Source organism: Pteropus alecto, unplaced genomic scaffold (assembly GCF_000325575.1).
Source record: "Pteropus alecto unplaced genomic scaffold, ASM32557v1 scaffold74, whole genome shotgun sequence".
Taxonomy (NCBI): domain Eukaryota; kingdom Metazoa; phylum Chordata; class Mammalia; order Chiroptera; family Pteropodidae; genus Pteropus; species Pteropus alecto.
In genome coordinates, this window is record NW_006436291.1 from 2,999,337 (window position 1) to 3,018,884 (window position 19,548).

The 19,548-nt window shown below is 54.8% G+C and overlaps 1 protein-coding gene across 4 annotated transcripts in view; it reads right to left on the reverse strand.

Annotated features, from left to right (window-relative positions):
- The window catches only part of PTPRE (protein tyrosine phosphatase, receptor type E), a 93,673-nt gene that overhangs the window by 58,221 nt on the left and 15,904 nt on the right, over positions 1-19,548 (reverse strand). For 3 of the 4 annotated variants that reach the window (XM_025047555.1, XM_006912858.3, XM_025047556.1), the window contains exon 1: positions 4,768-4,786. The exons of the other annotated variant lie outside the window; for it this stretch is intronic. The gene's annotated coding sequence lies outside the window, so the exon portion shown is untranslated. Of the gene's footprint in view, positions 1-4,767; positions 4,787-19,548 lie in introns of those variants that run through there. 4 annotated transcript variants of the gene reach the window in all.

Here is a 19,548-nt window from a genome sequence, read left to right on the forward strand (position 1 = left end):
GCCGCTAGAATGCGCCTCTGTCATTAGCTGTCTGGAAGTCCCCAGAAGCCACTCAGGCTGGGGCAAGCGTGGGCGAGCAGAGCCAGGCCTGCAGGGCCCACCGGGTTCTGTGCCCGCCCGGCCCAGCCTTTCACCGTCACCCGTCCCTGCTCACAGGGCAGACTGGGCGAAGTCACTTCAAGCATCCCAGAAAGAAGCCTTGCGGGAGGGCGTCCAGTCTGGAAGCCCGGGTGGATCCCCTCCTGTCCCCTTCTCCCGCCCCCCCCCCAGCTTTTCAGGGTGATTATCATAAAGGGAGAAGCTCGCATGTCCTCCTCTGCAGTGGCCGCCGCTGCCCTCAGCATTGAGACCAGACTCCTCAGTGGGGCCGGGCGGGAGGTCCCCATCCGCCCTTCCCGCCCCCACCCAGCAAACACACCGCTTCCCGCCCTCCATATTCCGTGGCCCCCTGGTTCCCAGTGCTCGGAACACCCCTCCCCACTTGCAGACTCCTCTACACCCTTCTCCAGTCCGACCCTGCGCCAACCTCTCCAGGAACCCACGGCGCCCTGTTCCCAGCCCCCCTCACGGGCTGCCCGGGCGGTCTGCTGCATCAGAGCCCCCTCGGCTGCAGCCCAGCAGGCAGACAGCAGGCGCTCACGGGCGCGTCTGCCTTCCATCCTCCCGGATGCGTGTCGCCCGCCGCCCACACTCCTTACCCTCGCGGAGTAAAGAGGGACGGGAAGGGCCTCGCCGAACGCCGGCTGTTTGGTCCAGGCGGAGCCGGGCCACTGTGCCCTTCATGCACATTCCGCAGAGATCCCGGCTGGCATGGGCGCCCCGCCTCCGCAGGGCTCCCCGCTTCCGCAGGGCTCCCCGTCAGGACAGGAAGGCTGATGAGCCAGGCAGGTGTCACTTTGGTCTGAACGAGCTGAAACGTTCCTCTAACCCACTTTGAAAAAAAGACGAAGTCACAGAAGTAAATTTAAAACTGGCATGGCAGGGCCACCGGGTGGTCGGCAATTGGCTGGGATGAGGCCCTTCTGGCCACCGCACAGACACCTGCTGGTGAGGGATGTGATTCTCCACCTGGGGGCTGATCGAAGGGTAACAGGTCGCCATAGCACAGAAGGGACAAACCAGAGCCTGCTGACCAGTGACCACAGACGGCCTGCGTGGGCCCTGGGACATGGTTTGGAATATTTTTTCGTTTTTTAAAGATAGAATCACACACAGTTAAATGCACAGGCCTTGACCTGTGGCTGGACAAGTCCTGACAAACACACGCCCCCACGCGGTCCGCACTGCAGACAAGAGGACGCGCACTTGGCATTTCTCTAGAAACGTCCTTCTCATCCCTTCTCGGCCTGGTCCCCCCCGTCTCAAGAAGCATGTGCTATTCTGATTTCTGTCTCCAGAGGTAATTAGCTTTGCCTGGTTTTGAACTTCCTGTACACGGAACCAAACAGGAAACTTGCTCGTGCACCGAGTTTCTTGCGTTCATCGGGGCCGGGAGGCTCGGCCATGCGGCTGTGGGCAGCGGCGGTGCTGTCTTCTCTACCGCGGACGTTTCCCGTGTGGCTGCCACGACAGGTGCACCCCTTCGCCTCTCAATGCACATTTGGGTTGTCCCCAGCCCCCTCTCCCCCGCTATATTTCGGCTATCATGAGCCAAGCTGCTATGAACTGTTTTTGCAAACATTTTTCATTTACTTGGGTCGAATGCCCGTAAGTGGACTTGCTGGGTTCAAGGAGTGGGGATATGGTGATAATTTTAAAAGATTTTGAAATTGGTTCAAAATCCTTAAAAAGAGGAAGAGTGGCCACATATAATCTGGAGATGTGGCTTCTTTTGGGAAAGCCAGGTCTGGCCAGTGCTCCCGCATGGTGGCGTGGGCTGGCCCTGTGACCGGAACCCGGACTTGTCTAGTGCCCTGAGGCCCGACTCTGCCCATTCGCAGCTGGGTCACCCCCTCCTGCCTCCTTTATCACACGCCTGTGCCTGCCACTCCACAGGCGGACACCTAGCCCCAGAGTCTGGATCAAAGTGCCTCTCCACCAGCAACGCCCTCACTCAGAACTCCAACAAGCATCTGAACTTGGGGGTGGGGATTTATTTCCTGACTCGAAGCGAGATATGAAACATTTTCAGGCCACCACTAACCAGAATTGTGGGAGGATTTTAATTTGGTTTGGTCTCCCTTAATATGCTGCAGATACACGGGTTTTAATCTTCTTTTATTAAAAATAAATCCACCCTCTCATTCAGGTCTCTTGTGTGAACGTCTAATTAGGGCAGAAACTCAGTCCAGCCCTACAGGGGTGTGTCACTGTCCCTCAAGAAAGAAAAGACTGTCCCTATCTTCTGAAAAATGTTAATTGGGCCAAACAATGGCATGAATTATTTATAACTACACCTCTGGTTATTTGGGAAAAAATTCTGCCTCCAATTTACAACCAAGGAAAGAATACTTGATCTTTATTACTCGGAGAAGCTGCTTCGTCCTCGGACACCCTCGGTATAGTGGATGCACAACTCGATTTGTGCCTAGAGGGGACACAGGAGCCAAGGTCCCTTCCGAAGGCCTGGCCCCCATCATGCCTGAAGCAAGACCACATTTGGGTGCAATCTAAGTAAGTCCATGGTAGCTTCATTCATTCATTCATTCATTCATCCATCGAACTATCTACTGGCATCTCCTGCACCGCAGTGAACAAAATAAATAGTGCCCTGCCCCCCCTTCCCACGCCCCCGTGACTACTGGGGGCCCTTGCTTTACAGGGTGGCTTTTCTTAGGAGGCTCTACCCTGTGATGTTGGCTTCTGTCTAAATGCTTTCTACCGCCAGCCCCTAGTGGCGTGCAAACATCAGATTCTCCCTCCATCTCTAAATTATCCCAAGGCTTTCTAATAGAGACCCTGCCCGCTATCTGTTTGGACCACAAAAATTCCGGTCTCAGGGCCACTCGTGTTTCTAAGCGCAGGTTTGGGGGAGGACGTTCTCTTTGCCACGTTTGACCCAGCTAAGGGCTCCGCTTCCACCCGGTAAACACTTGAAGCGATGTAGTTCCAAGGTTATGTTTCTCTTCATCGATGCTCCGTTGGTAAACTACAATCAACACCACGTAATTATGGAAAATTATAACAGCAGCACAGCAGTAAACCAACAGTTACCCTTTGGGAATATTAATAAATAGCTACTCTTCTCTTTAATAGAAAATTCATGCCTATTTCATAAAAATGGTTTGCTCTCACACTGGGAAACATTATGACACTCATGCATTTTTAAAGAAACACTGATTTTAGTACGGCCAGGAGCCAGTAATAGAGATTTGTTTGTTCGTTCATTCAACAAATATTTACTGAGTGTCTTCTGGACACAGAGGCTGGAAGGAGGCCTGGTTCAGCCAGCAAGATTTGACAGGGACTTCCTCCTCCAGCCGGGAAGACCAGCTGTCCCCTGGGAAGAACTTCACTGGGTCAAGGTGGAGTGTGGGGAGTGGCTGGCGTCAAACCACTGGAGAGTTTGCTCTACTCCTGGTTTTCGACACAGGTACTCGGTGCTGGAGATTCCACGGGGACTAAGAGCCCATTCGAGCCTTTGGGAAGCTCCCACAGGCAGGAGACGATGCTTCTCCCATGGCGAGCACATAGTAGGTACACGTGAAACCCCCTGAGCTGAGCTCAGATCCAGACATCGGGGGCATGGCATCAAGAGAAAGCTGACTGTGCGCCTCCTTCCTGAATTCAAAGTCTCTGCTGTTTCTGCCGTGGTCAGGAGCTTTCCTGGGGGTTTTCAGCAAAGCAAGGCTGGAAGGTGTCAGTGGGTATTTCCACTGTTTGGGCTCCTGGGACGCTGTCTGCTCTCACCGGCAGAGGGCAAGAAGTTGGGCTTATGGGCAAGGAAGATGCTGGGTTTCCGAGTGACCATGACTTCAGAACTACGCTCAGCGTATTTTACTGTCCTGGAATAGCCCTTGCAGCTGACTGAGAGGCTCCAGGAGGCAGCCAGCCTTGACAGGACAGACGGGTGGACCTGGGCTCACACCTGGGCCCTCCACCTTCCCGGCAAGTCCCTTGCCTCTCAGAGGAGACTTTTCTCCTCTGTGACCTGGGGGCCCAGTGCCTGCATGTCAGGGTCCATGGGGACACAGGTGGACCCTCTGGCCCAGGTTCTGCTCTAAGCTGGAGAGAGGGAGGGCAGTGACAGCCACATCCCTGAGGTTCAGGGTGCCGCCTGTGCACTGGGAACCAGCCGGTGGTACCCTTGGGGTCGCAGTGTGCCCCCAGGAGGCTCACAGCCCAGTGCGGCAGACAGATGTGATAACGAGCAGGGCGTTAGAGAAAGCAGAGTGACAGGAGTGTCTAAACAGGGGACTTCAAGTGATGAAAGTATTATAACTTCAAGTTTCGTTTTATGGGCTCAACTCGCACCCGAATTTGGAAGCATCAGGGATGCAGGTGACGCGGGGCGGGGCGGGCCCGTGTCTCCACGCATGCGCCGTCGCTGGGAACCCGGGCGCGATGCCAGAGGCGACCAGCAGGTGGCGCAGCCGGGGAAGCCGCGGAAACGTCCGCTCAGCCCGCGAGGCTCCCAGGCCACAGGGCAGAACGTCCCCAAGTCCCGCCTCCGGCCGAGTCGGCGTCGCCCTCCCGCATCTCTCCAGGGTCGCTGCAGAAACGCGGCGTCTGGCGCCTGCCCTCCCCGCAAATAACGACGCCACCGCGGCCCGGACGCACACCTGTTCTCTAAGGATGTCCCTCCCCATTCACTGCTGAAGGGATTACCTAGGTGCTGGCACAACAGGACGCGTCTGAATTCCCCCCAACGGGCCCATTTGCCGGCCTGAAACGAGAGGAAGAGACTATAAATCACACAGCGTCCTCCGCCAGGAGGCTGGCTTTGTGCCCGCAGGCGTCATTGAATAAATTCTTCTGCACATATTCACGTTGATTACTGGACCCTGTAGCTCGAAGGATGTGTCAGTGATGTGGCGTGTGGGGCAGACGTGTCAACTGATGAAGACAGAGGACTTCCAGGCACGCCGGCCCGCGGCCTGCCTGTCAGTTACGTAATAAACGATGGATGACAACAGCTGGGCTTTGATGTTTGGTTCAGGGACCTAAGTCAGGGGAAGCGAGGAGGGGCGGGGAGGAGGAAGAGGGACTGGGCGTGGAGGTCCCCGCGGAAAGCCGCCGGGCTGGGGACAGCATGGCCTTCTCCCAGTAAGGGGACAGCACCTGTGCCCCAGGGAGGAGAGCAGCTTTTTTACGCCTCAGAGGAGAAATGTCAGTTCCCCGCGCCAAGCTGCGCCCCGGCTCTCCTGTCTTGGGTGTCCCACGGCTCAGCCACTTTCTGTGTGTGAGAGCTCAGGTGTTGTCTCACCTGCAGAATGGGGTGTGAGCGCTGGCTCGAGACCATGAGCCAGCGAGGCCAGATGTGCAGAAGGCTACAACAGCTGGGCTGGGGGGACAGCCCAGGGCCCGGCACGTAGGGGCCGCCCAGAGAGAGGGCCTGCCCAGTGAATGACCGCGTGGAGGGAGGGGTGGTCTCATCCCTGTGAACAGAGTGACCGCTAGCCCCGCTGGTCCCCACGGCCTCCGGTCATGCCCATTGCCCCGCGTGATTATCAGCAAAACTGTCAGGGCCTGAGACCGGCTAAACGCCCACCTGCCCGGGAGAGACGCGGGGAGGCCAGGTCACCGTTCTCAACCAGGAGCACAATCCCATCGTCTCGGGGTAACTCCTGACCAACAGCGACACGCCAAACGAACCTCTCTTCCGCTCAGTGGCCTCAAGACGGCGAAGGAGGCGGAGCGTCCTGTCTGAAAACCCCGGGTCACCGAGTTCTCCTCAGAATCCTTCCCACCACGGCCGCTGCCCCAGCAGCATGGACGCTGGACAGAGCCTGGGCCACCGAGGCCACCGGTTCGGGGCGACCGAGCTCGGGCCCGCTTGCTGTGTGGCCTCGGGCAGTTCTTCCCTTCTTCAAGTCTGCAACGTGAGCAAACCAGGGCCCCGGCCCGGCCCCTGGGCCGGTGGGAAGAAAGCTCTCCGCGTCTTTTCTGGAATGTGAACAAACATGCCACGGTATGTCTCGCACGCAGGCAAACAAACGAGAAGCTACAGAATCGGTTTTCTTTCTGTTATCTTGGGCTGGTGCTCTGAGTGTGTGTGTGTTCAGGGTGAAAACCTGAGGCAGACCCCAGTTTTCAGTCCCGGAGACATAAACCCCCAGAATGTTGAGGGACGGTCCCGGGACGGTGAGAGCTCTCCCGTTCAGACACACAGCAGCATGTAGGGAGCAGTGGCTGTGCCCAGGCTCTCTGCTGGACACCCCAGACCCTGCCTGGACACTCTGCCTCGTGGAGGGCTGCTTCTGTCGGCCTGCAGTGGGGCACACCACAGGGGAAGACGCTGCAGCTGGGCCTCCCACAGTGACTGCCCAGGCTGTCCCAGACAGAGAAGGCACATCCTGGTAAGACCCGCAGAGGACACATGAAGCGTCCCAGCATCAGCTAGACCAGACACCTCGCCTCTCTGTCCGTCACCTCTGGGGTCTGGCGCTGGGCACGGCACCCACACCGGGCTTGCTAGCTGGCGTGACGGCTGGGAGCGTGAGGGCCCCAGGAGTGAGGACCGCGCCAGGCTGAGAATGAGCCTGCGCTTCCGGGAGCGATCACCTGGCTTATCTGCTTCCGAGAAAGAACCAGAAACCTCAAGCCTACGCTCCTGGGTCTCCTCCCGCTCCGTCTCCTTCTCACACCCCTTTTACTCCTGGCCAGTGGCAGGCATCAGGACAGGAAGTCCGTGAAGATGTCACCTGGGCCCACGCAAGCTGAGACAAACAGCGGCAGGCGGGCCATTCCCGTCATGAGACTGTGGGATGGACCCTCACATCCGGCCCGTCTGGCCGGCTGTCTCCGAGGGCTACCCCCCCACCCCCCGCCATTCCAGAATCCCCCAGGCTACCGGAGAAAGAGAATATCGATCGACTTGATTCGGCAGTGGCGGAGCTGGGTTTCACATCTCTAACCTCATCCCTGGCTCCTGAAACTTTTGCTAAGCACCGCTAGGATTTCTCCCCGCTGAAACGAGGCTATTTCAGGCCAAGAGAGAGCCCCGCACCCCGGCTACTGTACCCCCACCTTCCAGAGGCCCTGAGGGAGAGAGGCAGGCGGCGGGCACAATCAGCAGGCCCTCTCAGAGACGGGCCTCCAGGCGTCGACCGGCTGCCTTCTTCTGGGGTGCCCGGGGAGCCGCCCGACACCCCAGTGCGAGCCCTGGGTGGCACGGGGGAACAGCAAGCTCCAGGTGCCAACCGTGAGTCAGCACCAAGATCCAGAACGTTCGGCTGGGTAGGAGAACGTGTGCCCTTATTTCTAGAAGCTGGTGGATGAGTGACAAGTGACGGTGCTGACACTGATCACGACACCAACATTTACAGGGCACGAGCTGTGGACACTGGTCCACGCACTTTACACATAAACACACTTGACCCTCTCCTCACGGCGACTCTCTGAGGCAGTACGAGGCTGTCGTCACGCCCGCCACACAGAGAGGTCAAGTCATCCGCCCAAGGCCACACAGCCAGCAAAACGGCAGAGCCTGAATTCAAACCCAAGCAGAAAACCACATCTCCACGGTCATCGGGAGCTCATCAGACCTGGGGATTATTCTGAAAGGCGTTATCAGGACGGGCGTGGGAGACGTGGGGCACCATCGAAGCCGAGAACATCTCCTTCCAGGACAAATGGACACATGTTCTGTGAATTCCAGAAGTTCACTGAAAATGTCTATGCAACTCCCCGCCCGCATCCACGACTGTTCTGCCACCGACTGACGTTAGCATTTTGCGGGTTTCGAATTCAAACGTCTCTCGGACTTTCATTTTAACTCCGTTATACCTGAGAAACGCCCCTGCATCGTGAAATGGGGGCTTAATAAATATTGGTTCAATGTGTGACTGAAACGGACAAAAGGTTTTTCAGAAAGACCCGGAGTTGAGCTTTCTACCTCGCAACCAGCCAACGTCGCTGTAAACACCAGCTGTAGCTCCTTAAATATTTATCAATATGGAACCACAGACTTTTATGACCTTTGAGAATTCGTTGTTGTTACCAAAAAAAAAAAAAAAAAAAAAAAAGAAAAAAAAAAGAAAAAAAAGGAAAAAGAGGAAAGAAACCTCAGGCTACGAGCGTCACGATCTCCTATAAAGCTGGGTAACGAGAAACTAGGAAACGGGCCATGAGCACTGGAGTGTGTCGATCCTGTTTAGAAATGTCCAAGTCACATAAAGAACAGTGAAAATGAACGTGAGCTGGGTCAGACTTCGAAGTCCCTTCAGTCAAAGAGCCTCCTGTCATTTGAAATCCGATGACAAGGAGGAGGCCGGAAGGAGCAGGGGGGAGGACGCACCACCGTGGCTGAGCCGCTTTTCCCGGTGACAGAGTCTCCCATGGGACTTGACACAGTCCAGGGGCCCAGGAAGGCCTTCCGTTGTCCCCGCGCAGGCTCCCACTGTGGTCACCCACACGTCTGTGGACCTCTCCTCTCCGCTGCATCTCAGGTCTGGCGAAGCCAGGTAAACAGAAAGAAGGGACGAGAGCCCCACACAGGTGTCGTCCAGCTCCGTGCAGTGACGCTGTCAATGCAGAGGCAACTCTGCACCAACCTCCGTGCAGTGACGCTGTCAATGCAGGGTAAACCCTGCACCAGCCTCCATGCAGTGATGCTGTCAATGCAGGGTAAACCCTGCACCAACTGGCATAACCATTGCTCTGCCTGTCACCTGTATCTGGAAACTGGGTAAATCACGAATTAGAAAGCTCAGAGGACTGAACCCTCCTGATTCCTGTTTGGCTCAGACGGGAGGAAAACAGACCTAACTTGAGCAGTGGTTTTCAAGTCACAGTTAGTTAAGTACCTAAGAGGTGCCTAGAAGTTGATTGTGTCCTAATGAAGTGACTCTTGGTGACTCTTGGTGGCTCCTGGGTACGGGCTGGTCACCAGAAAGACCCAGGTGCACTTAGAAGCTTGGCATTCTCGGCCTTGCCCCACATCCCCGCGAGACAGGAGAAAGGCTGCACATTAGGTTTGTGACTGATCACGGCCGTGTGATGAATCCTCCATAGAGCCCCAAAGGTCCAGGGCTGAGGGAGAGATAATAGTTTCACAACTCCGAAGGTACGAAATGCCACTGAATTGTACTCTTTAAAATGGCCAATATCACGTGATGGGAATTCTACCTCGATAAAGAGAAAGCATTTCAGGCCCCCTGCAGACGGTGCTTTGGGATAAGAGGCAGCTCCCCGAGCCTGGCATCCAGGGTCCTCACGGGAAGTAACATTCGTGGGCGGCACTGGCTGAGGGCTGCACACTCAGTGCTCCGTACTCCGTGTCCACTACTCGGTGACCCCCATCGCTAGCTCATCGAACCCCCACGACAACAACGAGAGATTGGAAGCACGATTACCTTCGCTGCACAGACGAGGAACCTGAGAGGCAGGAACGCGGAGGAACTCGCCAGCCTCATACAGCGTGGAAGACGGCACCGCCTCCCCTGGGGGACGGGGCAGACGCCCTGGGGTGGGGGCCAGCGGGGCCGGCGACGGAATATCCTAGAGGGCACGCGGGCTCCTACGCAGGCTTCCGGGCTCCACTGTTCACCCCTCTGTGCGAACCATTTCTCTGATTAAATACTAATCTTACGTTTTGAGGGTCCCATTGTGCCAAATTACACGGTGAGCACACACTGCAAATTACACTCGTTATTAGAAGTTACTCGGCCACATTTATGCTAATTACGTTGGGTCTCGTTCCTTCAGCTCTAATTTTGAAACGCTGGCAGGACGCCAGCGTCTCCTGTCCACGCGTGAACTGCCACGGACGATGGTGCATTTCATTTTCTAGCTGCTCAAGATTACTTTACACTTAACAGCCGCTCACTGACGTCACACGCGGCTTTCACACTTCGCTTTCTCTTTCTTGCACTATGACCACGATGAGCGTCACAGTACGGTTTTGAAATGCGCACCACACAGCTCGCCTTCACGATCAACGGCACTACTATGTTTTAATGCATTCGAAAACAGTTTTGAAAAGTTGTTTTCCCAGAGCACGCTCCTTTTAAAATTGATTTCCCAAAGAAACACAGATGACTGCTGTCCAGTGTACTTAGGGGACCACAAATGAAGAAATACCAAAATGACAATACCCAACGCTGTCCGGGGCCGGCTCCCGGGCAGGTGGCATGCTGAGTGCTTTACAAGAATCATGTCATCTCTTGCACCCCGTCGCCTAAGAGGAAAGTACTGCCTGACAGAGGTCGAGTCACCTCCCACGGTCTCTCATTGCGAGGAGGTGACAGGTCAGGATTTGAACCCAGTGTCCGACCCAAAGCCCACGCTGCTTTTCCACACTTCGGACTATGTAGCTCTGCACGCGCGTTTGCAGACTGACAAAACACGTCCTACATCACACGTCGCCCCCAAATATTGCAAAGCGAGTATCATTCATTGGTTCATTTTCCCTAATTCAGAAATGACAGCTTGAACACCTACTACGTGCCACCCAGAGTGCCAGGAGCTGGGGAGGCAAAGATGAGCAAACGTGGGCACCGCTCCCCACAGCCCCGGGTCAGACATCGCCACCTTTCCCTGTCCACCCGCCCACGGTCGCACAGTCCCTCCTTGGCACCGCCTGGAACTTAGAGAGTGGAACTCTGCTGCCACGGCCCGGCCTGAAGACCATCCCCTGGCCCAGGCTTGTCCCCTGGGGCGCTCCGCAGGTGGCTGCTTTCACACGAGCTTCCTGAAAGCTGTCATCACCCAGCTCCTGAGATGGCTGCCCTCACCAGCACTGGGAAGTCACAGCACAAACAGACAAACAGCGGGTCAGTCGGTCAGGGGACCACCCGTCCGCGCTCGCCTTACGGCCCAGCTCTCCCCTCGGGAGGCCCTGGATTTCGGAGGGGGGACGGCTGGAGGCAATGCTGGTCCCGCCCTTCCAGCCTGCGAACATCGGACCAGAGGGAACCCTGAAATCATCCTCTTCTTTCAGAGAAAAGGGTGGGGGGTCTGTTTGCAGGGCAGGAAGGGGGCGAAAGCAGCCGAGACCATGGCTTCTCTGACCTGAGACCCTTGATGTTCGCAAACACGAAGCCCTCATTGCAGACAGCATCAAGCCACCTCTTCTGCCTTCTAACGGGGGGCTGATTTTCACGGCCTCTTGTGAGACCCCGTTCTGAAAACTGCCCTAACATACTCTCCCCAGAGCCCTCCAGCCCCAGTGGGAGGTCCCCGGGGGCAGGAAACAGAAAGCACAGACCTCAGTGTCCCTCTGTCTTGAAGGCAGTTTCTCAGTGGGGCGGGGCCCTGAGCCAGCATGTTAGCCGGGGATTTGGGGCCCGCCTGGGGTGCAGAAGTGGGAGCCACCCCCAGGCCGCCTCACAGCCCCCGAAGAAGAAACAGCAGGAAGGGACAGAGATACTGAGGGCAGGTGGATTTAAATTGCATCAAAAGGGGGTAAAACCTTGCGAAGTGCCCAGAATTCACTGTGTGCGTAACTGAGATAAAATACTACGCGAAAAAAGCGGGTGTGTAGTTCCCACGAGCCTTTCTCCAGCACCCCGATGACCGTGCCCCTATGTGGAGGCACGCAGGTACGAGACGAGTGCCCTCAGGACCTCCCAACTTCCGTAAGAGTGGCCCCTACTTTTTTCTGCACGCACGCGGCATGCACACACGTGCGCGTGCACACACACGAGATTCCTCTTTGACGATGAACTGGGGTGACGTAAGTTGACGAGAAGGGAGTGGACAGAAGCCCTTCCACGTTACAGGTCAAAGATGGTCACGTTTTTTTGCTGTAGCCTGACCAACCTGGAATAGCCCATGTTCTCCCTCAGGGCAAACACAGCGAAGCAAATATTTAAATTGAACACGAGATCCCATTCGCGATGGTCTACGTGGAGGCTCAAACGCACAGGGTCCCCTTCTAGCTGGACTCGGGTGAAGGGGACGCCGGCCCTGGCATGGCAGCCTCTTGTCCCTGGGCACCTTCACCACCTGGGGCATGAGGTGTCTCAACACTGCTGAGCATCGTGGCGGGGGGAGGGGCGGCGACCAAGTGAGCTATGGATCCAGGTGATGTTGGGGTGACCCGAGTCCTCAGTGTGGAGCGGAAGAGCTTGTGAGGACCCCCTACTTTTCAGGGAAAGACTGACATTCTGGGGTAAACTAAGTGAGCCACCTCTTCCAATGCAATCTAATATTTTTCAAAAAGCCTGTTCTCACCACAAGTACCCAAAATAATTCGTAGGTGAGCCGTGTCTGAGTTTACCCACATACCAACATTAGCAACTGAAGAGTGATTTGAGCACTTATCAAATACACAGTCTGTGGGAGAACATATGCTGTTTGCTATGACACGGCCTTCAGCCACAGCAGATTGTGAACGACCGAAAGAAAGAAAGAAAAAAGAAAGGAAGGAAGGAAAGAAGGGAGAAAAATGCAGCCAGAGGAAGCCTCTCTCTCCAGTACGATGCTGTGACGTTTCAAATGATGGGCGAGTCAGCTTTCATGCCAAATGTTTCCCCAAATGCCTTTATAATTTCCATGTCAGTGGAAAGATGCATGTCCGACATTTTGAGCGTGTTTTCTTTGATTAAAGAACGTTCAGTTATCGTATTTTAAGTGAAAGAGAAAAGATCTTATATGTTAAATAGCAATTTAAGGGACAGCGAGACATAAAAGCGGTATAAATCACGTGCACGAAACCGCGGGAGCGGCACCTGCGGGCAAGCGATGTCTGACAAACTGGCAGCGCGAGCTCACACACAGACCGGACCAAGAGCAGAGCCTCTGAGACAGTCCCAAACCATCCGCGAGAAGCAACGTGAGATCTTAAATTTTAAAAGTTGCTGGAAAATGCATTTCCCTCACGTCCTAACCCAACGACAGAGGGAGTGTTCTGGACAGTCCCCTTCACATCGGTATTCCGCATCCACGGACACTCACAGAGCACCGCGTTCTGGGCAGCCCCTGGGTGGTCGACTCAGCCCAGCCCGTGCCCGTGGCTCTGCGTCTCGCGGGCTGGCCACCTGGACACCTCCACGCAGGCTGCTGGTGTGAAAGGCCATGCATCGTTTACGTGGCTAGTCCCTTTGTAATTCTCATTCTGAGGCTAGCGGCTGCCAGTCCTCAGACGGTGTCATTAGACAGACACCAGAGCCAAAAATCCAGCAGGAAAGAAGTTACAAGAGAGACGGCTCATCTCTAGCCGAAATAAATACTCGACAATCAATTTCTGATTGGCAAAAGTGGAGTGACTTTTTTTTTTTTTTTAAGTTTCAAATAAATCAGTGAGAAAGGCAGCATCAAGCCCAGTCCAGCCGCTGGAAGCCGTGCAAGCCGGTGGCTGGCTCTGCCGTCAGCAGTCCTGGTGGGGCGATCGATCAGGACCTGGGTGTACTGCGGCCGGCAGGAGAGAAGGAGAGGAAGGGAGACCACCTGGCAGGCGGGGCACACGGGGCCTCGGCCCGCAGGGAGGGAGAAGGACAAGGTGCAACCGCGACTGTGACTCCCCCAAGTTCAAACGCAGGTTACCGCTCCTGTCATACATTCCAAGGAGGCTGTCAAGGCAAAGCGAAACTGACATGCAACCCAAGAGCAAGACCATGTGAGGGACACCTGGTGGCTCTGCGTCTCACTGGCTGGCCACCTGGACACCTCCGCGCAGGCGCCTTCCTCAAAGACGATTTAGAGATAAAGTTCTTTCATTCCAGAGTTTTCCACTCGGCTGAAACAATTCTATTTCTATTCTGGCGTGATGCTGCTTTGAAGAGTGAACATCTCATATCAAAAATATCTGTTGTTTTTTTTTTCGACGGCACTTCCTAAAATAAAAAGGGAAATGTACCCTTAGGTTTCACTCTCTAATCTGTTATCCAAAACGCCAAAGCCTCGCCTGCTCTTACCAAGTTCTGCTTCCCTTGTGACGAAGCAGACGACTTTTGACAGAGCTTCTGCATTTCACATTCTATGGGTCCAACCGCAACCCCGGTGCTGCGGCAGCTTTATAAGAGGTGTCCTCAGTGCAGGCGCCACAGACGTGCGCGGGCAGCTCAACGGGTCTCGCCTCTTTTGGAAAGAGCCCCGACGTAAATGCACGAAGCAGCACGCGGTGTCTGGAGAACGGCCGGCTGCGATGTCTTACTCGCTTTTAATATTGTTACCACTCCTAGGACCTGGCCCAGACTGTCTCTCTCAGTTTGTCCCGAGACTTTGCACGGCGCTCTGCATGCCGAGGACTGTGCTAGACGAGTACAGCGTTACCCTGTGTCATTTAACTCCCACCTGTTTCTGCTTCTAATAAAGAAAAACTCAGCAACATTCCTAGAGATGCAAACTCTGTGGCAGGACCAGGGGCCGGCGCCAGGCTTTGAGCAGCTACCGGAGTGGCATCTGGACAGGATGCTCGTGCCAGCCCATCATCGGCTTCTCCGGTCACTGCCTTCCCTTCCTTGGTGACGTAGGTTCTCACGATAGTTGTCTGTAAATCCATTTATTTTCTGCCACCGTCACTTCTCATTCATTTTCTGTTGAAAAGGAATTTCTGAAACAATCACTGAAAACCATCTCCGCTGCAGACGGCCAATGCTACTCGCCTGCAACAGGATCTGTGATTTCTTTCTCTCCCAAAGGGGGCCGTTATGTCCACCGGTTGCCATGGTGACGCTGCAGCATTGCCACCGTGTGTTGGGCTGCTTCCTGTCACAGTCACAGCACACGCTTAAATCAAACCGTTCATTTCACGTGGCACAGGTTTTCCCGAAACAAATACCTGGCCGTGTGTAACTTAATCGAACTCTCAGCTTCATCCCACAGTGGTGACGGATGCGCACGGCCGGCAGCGTCCATGCAGGCTCGTGGAAATGTGTGTGGAAGGATTTGCAACCCAGAGAAGAAGCTTCTTAAAATCCCTTCATTTATTCCCCCTCACTCGTCCAAGAAGAGGTTTCTTACTATCCCCAGTGACTTGAGAAATGCTTTTCAAAAAGCAGAAGTCTAGACTAGAAAGCAGGACTTACTCCAGACACGACACTCCGCCTGCTCACGCTCGAAGCAGCAGCTTAGCTGCCCTATTTCTGCATCTCCTGCTTTGCTGTTATCTATAACTCGTGTACACACACACCACACACACACACCACACACACGCACACTATAACTCGTGTACACACACACCACACACACACACCACACACACGCACACACACACGCACACACACCCCCACACACACACACGCACACACACACGCACACGCATGCGTGTACTTATGTGAATTCCTCGGGTCTGTAACCTGTGAAGTCTGTCTCCCCCACACACACACGCACACACACACACACACATGCGTGTACTTATATGAATTCCTCGGGTCTGTAACCTGTGAAGTCTGTCTTTAAAAAGGTAAATAATAGTAAGGCGAATATTTTAGTCTTCAAGCCCCGGTTTCCTCAGAGATGGACGCCTCAGGTGCTAATTTGCCTTGAACTTCAGGATGCTGGTCCGCTGAGAGCCTGGAATCCAGGTGTGCGGGTGTCCACCCCGTAACGGCTCCACATCAGAGGAAGGATCTGGGAGGTGACCTTGAACTGGCTGGTGGGAGCTTTCCGTTCGAGCACATGGACTTCGTGCTTCGCCTTCTGAGCAAACACGAGTTTATCTGGACACTCAGGGCCAGCGGTCGGCTCTTATTCCAAGTGGTCTGGAGAGCTGGCTCGGACCTGGCCAGACAGTGTAATTAAAAGTGACGAGAGGCCCTGGATTGGACTCCAGAGGCTGCTGCGTGGGAAGGCAGCTGATTTACTAAAGCCGAACTTGAAGGAAAATCCCAAATCTAAGTCCGGCCCCGATTCGTTAGGTTAACTTGAGTTTGGGGTCACGTTATCGGCGCAGTCCAGTCTTCTTCTCCGCCCCCATCTTAGTTTGTTTTCTGCTTTCTTTTTCTTTTTTTTTTTTTACTACGAAACTATTAAGACCGGCCAAGCTGGAAGATAGAAGGTTCGTTGTTTTAGGAACAGAAAAAGAATTCTCTCCACATAGAGAAGAACGCCGTGGGGGCCTCGGACGCCCAGGCTGCCACAATGAATAGACACACTTCTTACAACACCCACTTCCTAAAGAAACGAGGGCTGCGTGTGACTCCGCAGTGACCCGCGGCAGCAGGATGTGCGAGCCCCTCTCTGTGAGCGCAGAGCCCGTGGCTGCGTGTCTGCTCCCCGCTGCCTCCTCCTTCCCTAGAAGAAGACTTTGCCTGAGCTCGGCTGCTGACGTGAGAGGCGGCGGAGGCTGGAGGCTGGGGGCGTGTGCCGGATGGATGAATTCGTTGGCCTGGGTTCCAGAATGAGGTGCCACGCCCCAGAAACCCGGGGACGCCTCACATGTAAACGTTCTGAAGGAGACTCTCCAGCTGGAGATGGCACGGTTAGCATCCTGAGCACGTTGAATTGATAATCACCCAAAGTTAGTAGGAAAAATGCGGTCACCCCCATCTCCGTTCACTGGTGCGCAATACGCAGCCAGACCCCACCCCGAATCCTCTCTTAGGCGTTTATTTCCTATTACAGAAGAAATCATTTTAACCGGGCAGGTTTTGAGATTCCCACCCCCTTGTGAACTATCAGATGAAAGGGCGTCTTCAGCCCACTTCACTGCCTGCGGTGACACGTGGGTGAAGTTATATGACGCCAAGCAATGGAAGCTTCCGGCATCGCCTGTCCTTCTCAGCGCATCCCTCTCCCTTCTGAAGAATGAGACGTCATTCACGGCTCCACGTCCACACTGGGAATGACACATGAGACTTTCTATCATCCCGAAATGAAAAGCGAATCACGCCGGTTCCTGGAAACGCGATGTCCGTGGCACGTATTTTCCCGGAGACCCCGGACTCCTCAGCACCCGGGCTGGCGGCGGCGACGGGCAGCGGAGCAGATGGCTCGGCGAGCTCGCCAGAAAGCTCCCCATTCCATGCTAATGCACAGTTTAGAAACAGGGGTCGAATCCACTTAGTCCGAGGCGGTCGGGGAGTTCTTCCAGTGCGCGTGCGCGTGCGTGTGTAGCGCGAGTGTGAACGTGACCGAACGCTAAATGAGGCTCGTGAGAACGACCAGCTTCCTCATCTGATCGTTTTCCCCTGGTGCTCGGCACACACGCCACCAACTCCGAGTGATGCCCACCTTAGGCGCCCGTTACGCCACCCAGAAGACTTAATCAAAGTTGTTGGTGCCCCTGGAAAACGAGGTTTCCACGCAGGTGTTTAAAACCATCTATTGCACGAAGCTATTTATGAAGCCACAGAAAGCCTTGGGCCCTGTCCACTTCCAATGCTGCCAGCGGGCCCTGGGCCATCATCGGCTGAGCACCAGCTGGATAATTCTGTGGCTATTCTGGACGCAAGAACCCTGAGAATTTAGGGGCCTCTGGGACCCATCGAAGCCCTTTAAATAGAGGCCCCAGGAGGGCCATGCCTTATTTGTTGTCAGGCATCCGTCAGGTCCCCTGGCTGCCACGCCCACGTCCTGGCAAGCTCCGACTCTGTGCCTGCGTTCCCGGAGGCGGGCCACCACGCACTGACCTCCTCCACTTCAGAAGGGAGACAGACGGCTCCACCCAGTTCAGATGGGTCCCCAAAAGCTGAGGCATTGCCCACCCCTCAATGCCACCTGCTAATGTTGAGATTCCGTGTCCTAGGAAGGGATTTGTTTTAAATCAATCAATTAAAGATGCAGTCTAAGATGAGGACCTGTGATCCACTGTGGGTTTTACACGCCGAGAAGAATGACCAAAGTCTCTGTCCAGCACGCGAGCACATAAATGAGTCGTGTGGCCTCGGGCACAGCACAGGACTGGATGGTGGCGGTAGCTGGTAGCTCCAGTGCTCAGGACAGCTCCAGGGTCCGAGGAGAGAGGCGGGCAAAGGTGGGCATGTGCCGGACACTGAGAGCTCTCAGCGCCTGGGACTCTTTATCAGCTTCCCGCATCGAGCTGCGGGTATCAGTACCTTACTCTCCAAGTCCTGGGGAAATAGATGACTTGGGTGACTGAGGAGAATACAGGGAAGTTAGGGGAAAAACCTGAATATGCAAAATAAGTCGTGCTAGTCTGCACTGACCCCACGTCGTGGCAGGACAGGAACTCAGGATTAACAGTGTTTTCTGTTATCCCTGAGTTTGGTCAAAACCTTCTGAATTTCAAGCAGGCAAGCTTGTGATACTTTTGCAGCCTCTCCTCATAGAAAGTATCCCATTCGGAAGCGGACTGTCACCATGTCACTGTTCTACCCACAAGAGTGGAGGTGCCATTACCTCCGCGGCTCACAAGACTCTCGCCGACCCTGTGACCTGGCCGAGCGACTCTGCTTTGCCGCATCTCAGAAGCTCCGAGCTGCAGAGGCTGTTCCTGCGGGGCCATTCCATGCCTCCTCCTAGGTCCCTGGGCTTCGGACAAGTTTAGTAAGAAGCAGAGCACACGGTGACCTCCAGGGACGTGGGTGGAGGAAGAGCGAGCAAACCAGGCTGCGGGCCCAGCAGACGCTTGAGCAACATGCTAACCGGGCAGGTGGCTTTGTCTCACGAGTAGACGTGGCGCCTGTGGAAATCCCTCGTCCCGTCCTCAGAACACCATACAGTGGGAGAAATAACTTTGGGTCCCCCCATCTCAGAAGAAAGATCTCAGACCTGTGCAGGTGGAGATTGAAGACTAGGACCATCTGCCTGTGGAAATCCCTTGTCCCCGTCCTCAGAACACCATACAGCGGGAGAAATAACTTTGGGTTTCCCCATCTCAGAAGAAAGATCTCGGACCTGTGCAGGTGGAGATTGAAGACTAGGACCATCCTGTGTCTTGGGGAGCGCAGGGGACTGGGGGGAGAGAGGTCTCTGGCCAGTTGTCACTACTCTGTCCTGATGGAATGTGCTCCCATGGGGTGGGCTGAGGTCAGATGTCAGATGCATCCTTCTTGATGTATAAACCTATAGTCGATAACAGGGCTCATCTTAGACCGTATCTTTAACTGATTTAGAACATACCCTTTCTCAAGACACGGCATTTCAAAGCTAGTAGCTGGCTTTGATCGATGGGCAATCAATCCTTCAGCTCTTGGGACTCCTTCGGGGGGAATAAGCGGAAAGAGAACCACCATCGAAAACCCAAATTAACTGAAATGTATATTTCTGGTCTAGTTTGGGAGCCAGCGTAGACCTGGAATGCAGCTCTCCCCGAATTCAGAGAGTGAGTCGGAAGTACCAACACGCCCCTTGGACATCTGCCTGGATGGCCACAAACATAAAGCAAAACAAACTTGGCCTCATCCGGGAAAGAAATTACCCAAGCCAGTTTGGCACTGGCAGAGAAAATCACTGGACATTTACGAGATGCTCGGGGGTGCTGGAGGGCCGGCACGCTTTCTCTTTCTCTTTCCTTCTTTCTTTCTCTCTTTCTCTCTTTTTTCTTTTCTTTTTCTTTTTCCTTCCTTCTTTCCTTCCTTCCTTCCTTCCTTCCTTCCTTCC